General features: G+C 27.9%; 1 protein-coding gene across 3 annotated transcripts in view; it reads left to right on the plus strand.

The window, feature by feature from the left end:
* Positions 1 to 4,681: 4,681 nt before the first annotated feature.
* Positions 4,682 to 9,870, plus strand: part of LOC106752972 (phosphopantothenoylcysteine decarboxylase-like) — an 11,924-nt gene continuing 6,735 nt past the window's right edge. For 2 of the 3 annotated variants that reach the window (XR_002666715.1, XM_014634756.2), the window contains exons 1-2: positions 4,682 to 4,871; positions 8,122 to 8,180. The gene's annotated coding sequence lies outside the window, so the exon portion shown is untranslated. Of the gene's footprint in view, positions 4,872 to 6,541; positions 6,692 to 8,121; positions 8,181 to 9,870 lie in introns of those variants that run through there. The other variant, XR_002666714.1, reaches the window with a different exon arrangement.

Here is a 9,870-nt window from a genome sequence, read left to right on the forward strand (position 1 = left end):
GATATTCTACCAACCATTTAACTCATGTAGATTTGAACGAGGTGGTAGAAAGAATGGCAGGAGGTCTTCACCCAAGCCCTTTGGGTTTTAGGAGTAGAAGATTTACCTCATCGTGAGTAGGTTGAGTTACCCTTGTTTATAACTTTGCAGAGTATAAATACTACCATAAGTGCATGTCTACAGTAATCTATATTAGCATTATATCCGGATAAGTGAGTATAGTGGTCTGGTGGTTGTATGAATTTCTTGTTTTTGAATGTTGTTAATTGTTAAACCAAATTATTATTTGAGGCTTTATTTGTACACTAGCTTACCCTTATTTTTGTGTTGTTTGTCTTTATGTATGTTTCTCTTTCACGATGATCACCTAAATGGTGTGAGCTTAGGGAAACGTGCTTTTCAGTTGCTCCAACGAGAGGTGAGAGTGTTATAGATGAGAAGTAAGATGGTTCTATAGGTATAGATCTTGTCCTTGAGGAAGCTTTAGTTTTATAAAACTTTTCTATCATCATCTATGTAACATTTTATTTTAGTAGTATTATACTATTAAAAATGGGATGTTACAAGGGTTTCTGAGTTCGTGGCTTGGTAGTTGCGAGGCTTTGGACTTGTGATCAATGGCTTAGAGAACTCGCGATTCCTGGTTGCGCGAAGAAGACGATAGTGCTACGGTGGCGTGATTCTATGGAGTTCTTCGTCGTGCATGAACGGTGGCTGGGAGGGTTTTGTTTCCCCCTTTCGGTCTGGTTATTTTCGTAGGGAGGGGAGGCGTGCTCAGGCAGCGCAGGTGCGACCTCTACGCGGCGTAGTGGTCATGCCAGAGTCATCTTCGCAACGCAAAGGTTTCTTTCTCCGACGACTTCGTGGCAAGGGTTTCGATTGGGTCTTTAAGGCTTGCTGCTCTCGCATTTTTTTTATCTCAAGTTTAGGGTTTTTGGGCCATCTATTCTTGGGTTCCTGATTTCTTCTCTAAAAGTTGGTGGCGCAAGGAGTAGTGGCGAGGGAGGCTCTTACTCTTTGTTTTTGGTTCGGCCTTTTGGAGAACCATTTCTTCCTTCGACTTTCTAGTTTTTATTAAATTTTTTTCTGTTTCTGGTTTTTTGGTCACAATGGACGCTGGTGTGGCCACGAAGAAAACATGGTGGTGGCTGTAAATTTAGGGTTCTTGGTTCTGTGAATTTGCTCTAATATTGAGCCTTCTTTGTATGAGGGTAATGATGTTTACCTTGTCCTTGTGTCGTAGGAAACATGTTCCTTACCGAATGATGAAACTACTTGTGTTTGTTGACTACTCGAGTTAAGAAACAACTCAGGGTTACTTTAACCATATCTAGTATGTTGACTGCTAACTCGACAATACTAAAGTTGCCTTGAAAAATAATATTAATTTGATAGCTTTAACAACAACGTATCAAATTTGACGCTGTTGTCGGGGATATGAGGTAGTAAATTTGAAAAGAAATGTGTCTAGCTTGATTAAGAAGCATATTGAAATACCGAAAATACAAGGATCCATGCATGTTTTTTGTTCCTTGTGTTATTTTGTTAAAAAAACATGATTGGATTCTTCAATTCACTGTAGATATTTTTATTGAATATTGACAACTTTTATATAGGTACAAATAGGGCTTTGGGCCAAGTACAAATAATAAAAATTGAAGATAAAATGTCAACACACTCAAAATAAAATATACTTAATCTATCTCTATCTTATATCAACAAAATAAAATAAAACTGCACGTAAATAAATGGAAAATCAAAACTATCTTATTTTATCTCTATCAAAATCAAACTAAATATTACTAAACTCAAACTAATAAAATAAGATTTAAGTCTATTCAAACAAAACTCCCCCATAAATTTAAAGTTTTCCTTCCTTCATCCCGATTAACTTCCTTAATTCCTAAAATGACTATGTAGGAAATGACTTTTTAAATATATGAGCTATATGCTTCTTGTTCTTTTATGTTCAAGTTTCACGCTTTCTCCCTTCATCTTTTTAGGGATAAAATAAAAACGGATATCAATATGTTTGTTCCTCTCGTGATTGACTGAATTATTTGCCAACTCTCATCTTGTCATTTTTTACTTCCTGCATCCTATGTTTTTTTTCCTACACCCCCTTAAAATTTTCGAAAACTTTCTTTTAGAATAAGAATGGGTGAGTGGCTTCTGAAAGAGTGTGAGCTAAGGATAACCACGGGTCAAGCATGGATAGTGCCTATCCGCAATTCGATCTGACAAAAAAAAATTCACCAACTACCCACATGGATATCTGCTTAAAAAATATCCGCAGGTATTTTAAAATTCACGGATGTCCATGGATATCCACAGATACTCGCAAATATTTAAAATAATATATTTTTATAAATTATTAAAATAAAATTGCAAAAATATATACAATATAATATAAATTAAATTAAATATAAATTAAAATTTAATTTTAGTTAAATTTAACCTTATAAAATATAAATTAATGTTAATTTTAATTAAATTTAACTTAATAAAATATAAATATAATTTTAATTTTAATTTTATTTTTTATGGATAGTGAATATTTACGGATACGAATAATATAATACCTACATTCAACCTGTTTAGAAGCAGGTTTTAAAATACCTGCTACCCAAAATCCGAAAATAATAAATATTCACAACTACCAACTATCCTAACAGATTTTATTTTCATATATCCACGTGTGTGAATTTCTTATGTCATTCCTAGTATGAGCATCTTTCGAAAATATCTTGCTAATGATTTATTAAATTTTAGAAAATAAAATCTGAAATGAAAGGTCAGGAAAAGTTTGATGGGTTAACAGCCCTCGGTAAGAACAACAGTCCAGAAATCCAGATTGTCTCATAAATGTTTGGTCCTGTCTTCAAAATATATATTAACTTTTAGGCTCTGTTCATATCTAATGATTTGAGGGAGATAATGTGGGAAAGATGATTTGAATGAATTTGAGTATATTTAAGGATATTTTTTTTTCAGTGGATTTGTGGGTAATTGAGAGTAAATTTGGAAGTAAAATTTATAAAAATTAGTATAAGATTTGATTGATGTGACAAATTTTAAAAATTTGTTTAATTAATAGAAATTAAAGATTACCAAAATACCCTTAATTATTAAAATAATATAAAATGATAATTTTTAAAATGTTATATTTAATTGTAAAAATGTTTATAAAGAATAAAAAATTAAAAAAATATATATTAAGATTAATTTTTAAAATGTAAAAAAAAAATTTAATAAATTAAAATAATTATTTTCAATAATTAAAATAATTATTTTTATAAGACGGTGTATTAAAGTTAAATTTTAATTTTGAACATTGTATTTTTTACATCATATTTTAATTCTTATAATAATTAAAATACTAATAATGTAATAATATTACTACTCTATTTACCGTAAGTGCATTACATAATTTGCTGTCAAATTAATAACAATGCAGGTCCATGTGTTGATGAGGAAAGAGTTACACACCTCTACAACATGCAATTGAAATTTTCCATTTGAATCTCAAAAATCTATCTTCAATTTCACAGTTTTCAGCAATCCAGTGACGAAAGTGAAGGAGAGTGAAAGTGAAGGAGAGTGAAGTGAAGGAGATAGATTTGGGGCAGAAGAGAAAAAAGTGTGGTTTTGGGAGCAAGAGGTTGAAAAAGGGTAAATCAGAGATTACACCTTAAATCCCTGCAAATCTCTTCATTCTTGCGGGTGATGAAAAAGTGATACATTCTGCAAATCGTAGCAAATCATTCCTTGCAATTCCTCTGAAGCGAACATAACAATCATCGTATTTCTTCGCTCACAAATACACGTGAACAGTGAAGTCATCCAAAACGAACACAGCATTATGCATAAAAAAGGTTTTTAATATATTTTAAAATATTAAAATTAATGTATTTTGAAAACAGTAAAAAGACAATAGCAAAAAGTCCACATGAAATCCAAATTTAACAGATCCCATATAAAATCCAAATTTAACATTGCAACATTGATATGAAATACCAATCATTATTGTGAAAGTGATTGATGGAATTTTAGGGTTGTTTGAATATAAAGTGATAAAATTTGCAAAGCTTTAGTGGGGAGAGGTTCTACAACTTAAATTGTTGAAAGCGGCGAAATTCTCAGGTGACCTACGTTATAAATGGCTGAGTATTTTATTTTGAAATTTTTAAAATTATTACGTACTTCATGTCAAGATTATTTTAATTAAATATTTAAAAGGAAAAAAATTAAATATATTGAAGACTAAAAGCTTACATAAGCCTAAACAAAATAATCATGTTAAAATCAACTATATAAGTCTATGTTAAATTAAAATTACAAAACACATCGCTCATTGCTATTACTCTCATATGCTAATTGAAGTTATAACCTTATAAAACTTCAAAACTTTTCCTACTCTAAACAGGATTAATAATAGATTTATCTTTTAATAATAAAAAAATGTTATATTCTCTATTTGTTTTAAAACCCTTAAAAATGATTAAAAATTTAAGTGTAGATCTAAGTTTTATATTAAACAAAAATAGAAATGTTGATAAAAAAAAAACTCACAAACTCACTTTTAAGTTGAAATTAATGTCATAATATTTTATAATTTGTTTATTATTTATTGGTGTCAAATCTATCTTATATATTTTTTCATAAGATCATTTTTCTCTCTTATTTCTTTTTCTTTTTCCTTCTTCGAAACCTAAAACCTAGACAAAGGGAGGGTTGTGCAGTGCAAGAGCAAGAGAGAGGAACAGCGAGACGTATTGGGAAAAAAGGAGAAGAAGACAGACGGAGAGTGAGAATTGTGATATTCGAAGAGTTTTCGAGTTAAGAGATCGCCGAAAGGACTTCAGATTAAGGTAGGAGGAGTTAAACTTTTCTGTTTTGTGATTATTATGATGTGCGAAGCTTTTATGCTGATTCTATGTCTTTTTGTTCTGGTTGAGTACGAATTTTTGTGTGTCTGAGTTGTATTCTCCGTGCCAGGCTAATGTTTCGTTGGTCCTGCCTTACTGTTTTTGATTGAGGATAACGAGATGTTTTTGGTTGAGACACAGACATTTTTTTTTTCTTCCATAAAGAACCAATTATTTTCTCCATTCCTTGTTCTATGATAAATTGCAGGATAACATGTGTTGGTTTGACAAGTTTCAGAAATTTAATGCATTTAAGAATAGTTTTTCTAAAAGTAAGGGACACAGGTGTTTATATTTCATTTTTATGAGTGTTCTGCACTTTTGATCTTGTACTACTTTGCTGTGGTTCTTCCTTGATGGGCCTCGTGGTTCAATAAGTGGTATTTTACTCCTCTTAGTGCGTGAATATATATATATATATATATATATATATATATATATATATATATATATATATATTTTTAAGTTGGACATTTTTTTTTGTGTCTTTTTAATAGAAAAATCCAAGGTTTGCAATATCCCAAAAGTTAGACAAAACAACAATTTTTCTCTGCATAATTACTTTGTGTTGGGTCATACCTTTTGCACTTATGGATAGGACTTTTTCTAGTTTTTGCACCAAGCTGTTGTCCACTCATTAAGTCACTGAATAAGATCTTTTAGGTGGAACCAATTTGGCTTTGATCCAAAATGCATGTGTGCTTTGATTGACAGCTCGTGTAATTTTCGTTTGGCTATGCGTTATTTCTTAAATTGCTATGCCATGCCTTTTATCCTTAGTTAAGTAGAGCGTTGATGGATAGTTATTCACTTTTATTCATGTTAAATTTAATATAGTGCAGGTTTTCCTTTTAGTCACTTCTGAAATTGTTATGCCATGTTTCCTTTTTTATTATGCAGTGCCCTATATTTATATTTTTTATATATTATTAGACCACTGAAATTCATAGTTTATTATTCCCATTTTGTTATGATGAAGATTAATGAATTATGTTGTTTATTTCTTTAGATGTTTTGGTACTTGATGTATAGAAGTAAAGATAATAGGATATTAGTTTGGAATGTATTTTGGTGTATGTGATGTTTGGTGGCTATCCTAATGAGCTACAGATCTAGAAAAGAGTTGGATAATGTTTAGCTTTATAATCGATATAACTGCTGTGGGATTGATAGTGGACCTTTGAATGTGTTTTTAATTGTTATTATATATTATATGTCGTGGTTGTATGTTTTATGCACTTGTAATGCGCTGTGGAGGAGTTTTTTGCTGTTGTGTATAATACACATGGTGATAAACTTGATACGAATGTTAGTGTAGTCAAATGGTTTATATTGTGGTATAAATAGTTATAGATGTGTTGGACACTTGGCAAAATAATGATTATGCCATGTTAGTATTCAAGCAACGTGGTTATGATAGTTTATGTTGTGTGTGGTATTTTATAAGTTGTTTTATGAGGATAGGTATTGTGTGGTGGTGAAACCATATCTGTGTATGTTCATTGTTGTTTCGAATAAAGTATACATTTTTATGCATTTTGTTTTTGTGTGTGCATGTGCAATGATCGTTATGTTGTATTAGAGTTTATATAAGAATGCAAATGATTATACAGGTGTAGAAGATTATATTGACGAGTGAGAGATGGGATAAAGACAGGGAAAATTTATAAGAGACATGCATATTTAATATATGATTTTGAATCGTTTTGTAGTCGTGTATTTTTATATTTAATCACTGAGTTGTAAATATTAAATAACCATGATGTGGAATATAGAAATTTCTTTTTATAGATTTCTGATCGATTAAAATAAAATGATTCTATTCATGATTCTGAAAATTTTAAATTTTTACACATTTATGTGAAGGCGTTACAGTAGGTATTAGAGTCAATATGTTTAGGTGACTCACTAATTGTTAATCACATAATAATCATGTCCTCAACAAAGTTTGGGTTTGAGAACCCTTCCGGAGTATACTACAAATCACATTTGAAAATGATCTTAATGTCTTTGGTTTTCTTAGTATCACAAGGTTCCTTCTTGTGCTTACTCACATAATCAACAAATTGATTGTATAGTGTTTTTGTCTAGAACCAATATTTTGCTCTTGTTTTTAGGCATCTTACCCAATAAATAAGTTTCATTCTTTTACTACAAAAGCATCTTTTCATGCTAGTATCCACTTATTTTGGCACAAACTACCATCTCACAAAATCCATTGTCATTAAACTCTCACCTACCTTATTTATAAACACTACAAATCTATCGCACATCCTTTTTAAAGAGAACTCCACCTCTATTCTTGAATTCTACATTGTTCTCCAATCAACACTTATAAAATTATAACATACTACTTGATAAAGAATTACGTACTAATAAACCATATAAATATAAGCATATTGTGCATAAAATATACATTCATTAGTGGATTCAAAAATCACCAAAAAGATAATACATATAAAAATTATGCTAGGATATCATTTGGAAACTTACTCTCTTCCATTCCCACTTGTTATCGAGTTTGCTCTTGTACCATTAAAGTCAGCATATAGACAACATGTAAAAGTGGATTAATATAAATAAAACATGACATCATAAAATATTATCATCATCTAGTGTGTTATGTAATTAGTGTCATTACACAAAACATTTTCAATTTGCAGTTTCGCACATGAAACAAACATAATCTACCCTTATATAAGCTACAAAGCAATTATATGTTAGTTAGAAACATAAATTGTTAACTAACTAAAATAACATAAAACATATAAAAACTACTAATTCTCATTCACTAAATAATGTAACAAAAATTCATTAAACAACCTATTATATGATGTTTACAATTGTTAAACACCTTAATGAGGGAACAACATTTACAACATCAAAACCACATCTAAAATATAGTTTAGCACAAGATGATCTCTTATAATATGTTTCACATTGTGTACCACATCCTCACACTCTTAATATTAATTGCAAGCAAAATATCATTTACATATATAAAAAAAAAAAACAAATCTTACTTTTCGACAACCTTTAAGTAAATACATTCATTAATAATATTCTCTTAAAATCAAATGAACATTGGCAAGAAATTGATTTCAGCCCATAAATAAAATTATTAAGCTTGCAACATCGTCGATAAAAAAATGTATGATTAACTCAATGGCTTCTTCTTCCACCATTTGCTCAGCTAGAAGACACTATTATAAGCAAAAGATGTAGCAGAGAAAAGAAAAAGAAAGTGACAAGGTACATTAGCTCTTTTTAAATTTTTCATTGGTTTTGAATATTTGAGTTGATTATATATAAATTCATTAAATATTGTATGTATGTTGTTATAAGGCGTTTGACAACCACTTTAAATCTTTACTTTTTCTCGATAAAATTTAATGAAGTAATGTATTTTTTCTAATTTTATCTTAAAATAGTACTAATATTGATAAATTGTTTTTTCTTAACATAGTTTTATTACGAAGAAGTGATAAAAACATATTTCTAATTGAAGTTGTGTTCTGGAAAAAGTTTTTTTTGTCATAAATACTTTTATAAGAATATAAGTTTAGAGATATTAAATTAAATATAGTATTTTAATTATTATAGAATAAAAACATTTTAATATTAAACACGTTTAATAATTAAAAGAATGTCAGTTTATGAATCTTATCAGTGTTAACTAATATTATTTTTACAAGATTTTTAATAATGTTAACAAAAAAATTATTTTTATTAAAGTTGAGTAATATTTTTTTTTTGAATGCTAGTGACATATTTCATATAGAATTAACATCGAAGTCTTTTTACTATTTGTTTTTTTTTATCCATGCCAGTCAGCCAATCATTTTTCACAGTAATATTAGTAAAGATAATTATAATTAAAGTTGTTAAAATGGATAACCCAACCCGACCCACCACGGGTTGGTCACTTAGTGAGTCAATCCAATTCGGTTCATTTATTAATGAGCCAGAAAAATCTGAACCCGACTCGACCCACCACGGATTGGTGGGTAAACAGATTGACTCATTAGCCTATTTAATTAGAGTTTTTTTTTAAAATAAAAAATTACAAACTTTTTATATTCAAATTTAAACAAATTTCACTCCCAAAAAAGATGTTAAACTCAAGACAAAACAAAATAATGATAAAAATTATAAAACTATAAAACTAAAATTATAAAATTATAAAATTGTAAAATTTTAAAATTTTAAAATTTTAAGATTATAGAATTATAAAATTGTAAAATTTTAAGATTATAGAATTATGAAATTGTAAAATTCTAAGATTATAAAATTTTAAAATTGTAAAATTGTAAAATTATAGGATGATATGATGATAAAATGATAAGATTGATAAAATCATAAAATCATTAAATTCTAAAATTCTAAAATTCTAAAATAATAAAATAATAAAATTATATAATTATAAAATTATAAAAATATATAATTATAAAATTATAAAATCATAAAATAAAATTATTTAATTTTTAAATTAAAAAATTAAAAAATTATATAATTAAAAAATTATAAAATTGTAAAATTATAAAATTTAAAATTGTAAAATTGTAAAATTATAAAATTGTAAAATTATAAAATTATAAAATTATAAGATTATAAGATTATAAAATTATGAAATTGTAAAATTTTAAGATTATAAAATTGTAAAATTGTAAAATCGTTACATTGTAAAATTATATAAGATTATAAGATGATAAGATTGATAAAATCATAAAACTATAAAATTATATTAATAAAATATCAATTACATCATCTAATTATATGAAAAGTAGACAACTTAATTAAAAAATATAAATTTTTTTAGTAATATTTAAAATACTTGAGAATTAAACTCTAAAATAATTNTAGAGGGCTTGATTGATCCCTCTCATAATCTTCTATTTATAATAATAAATTGATACAAGAGTACATGATAATTAGAGTAACC

Source organism: Vigna radiata, unplaced genomic scaffold (assembly GCF_000741045.1).
Source record: "Vigna radiata var. radiata cultivar VC1973A unplaced genomic scaffold, Vradiata_ver6 scaffold_122, whole genome shotgun sequence".
Lineage (NCBI taxonomy): Eukaryota > Viridiplantae > Streptophyta > Magnoliopsida > Fabales > Fabaceae > Vigna > Vigna radiata.